Source organism: Oncorhynchus kisutch, linkage group LG29 (genome assembly GCF_002021735.2).
Source record: "Oncorhynchus kisutch isolate 150728-3 linkage group LG29, Okis_V2, whole genome shotgun sequence".
NCBI lineage: Eukaryota > Metazoa > Chordata > Actinopteri > Salmoniformes > Salmonidae > Oncorhynchus > Oncorhynchus kisutch.
The window spans coordinates 35367598-35369010 of NC_034202.2; positions in this window are offsets into that span (position 1 = coordinate 35367598).

A 1413-nucleotide genomic window follows, 5' to 3' on the forward strand; every position below is an offset into this window, starting at 1 on the left:
CACTAGTTACCACAGCCACAAAGTCATAAACCCCGCCCATTTTTTAAATTACAATTTTCACTTCTTAAAATGTAACCCTAACATTAACCACATCTTAATACTACCCTTAAATTAGCAGCGAGATGGTCAACCTTAAAGACTTTCCTACTACCCCAATAAGCTAATAACATTAGTTATATATCCAAGGCATCTTACCTGCCTCCACTAGTAAAGCACATTGATTTACATTTTTTATTTATTTAACTAGGCAAGTCAGATAATTAAGAACCAAAAAAAATTGTCATACACTTTTACGATACAGCCCAGGTTTACTTTGTGTCTGTGTTATCTAGTGGAAACCAAGTGTGGGAGGACCTGAATTGGCCTAAACTGACGCTTTTCGTCATGACGCAAAACGCAGGTCTGGGCTGACGTTAACGTTCAGTTGTCAGCACGTAACACATGTTGACGAGCAGATGGCGCCAGATCATAACAACGAATCAATCAATCAAACAACACATAAATTACATTTTCATTTTGGTCAATCTCATCTACTAGCGTCGAGCGACTTACATTAAACTGAGGTAGATAAAAGTTAAAACAACCACATATCACAGTCATTGCAATGCACACATTTCCTCTGCAAAAGCAGCTAATAAAAACGATTGACAAAAAAAAAAAAAAACATTCATACCCCTTGATTTATTCCACATTTTGTCACACTACAGCCTGAATTCAAAAAGGATATTGGTTCGAATCCAAGCTGTATCACTATCCGGCCGTGATTGGGCGTCCCATAGAGCGGAGCACAATTGGCCCAGCTTTGGCCGGGGTAGGCCGTCATTGTAAATAAGAATTTGTTCTTTAACTGACTTGCCTAATTCATAAATAAATACATGTACTAGTGGAGGCAGGTAAGATGCCTTGGATATATAAAAAATGGTCATTAGCTTATTGGGGTAGGATGAAAGTCTTTGAGGTTGACCTTCCTGCTGCAACTGTTCTAGATGACTGTTGGGAATATACTAGTAGACAAGGTAGTGGTTTTGGTTGGAAAGCTTGCTGATGAGCGTGGTATGGGAGAATTGGAGGTTGGCCCTACTGTGGTGGTAGGGGATGTTTCTGCATGGTTAGTCCCAGATCCTGTTGTTGATCTAACCTTGGTAGAGAAAAGGAAAGATTGGTCAGTAGTCTGTGATATAGGGAAACTGGTTGGCAATTACATTGGTAGAAGGTTTTATGCATTTTTACCAAGATAGTGGGCGCAATGGAGCAGGCGTTTGTGTTCCTGAATTTGATGTGCAGATATGTAGAACACTAACAGATGAACTGTAAGTATACTCAGTTGAACTGTTGGTGATAATAGTTGCCCTTCAGTGGGTAGAGGACGTACAACCTGTTAGAATTATAGTATGCTCAGATTCTCTGTCTGCA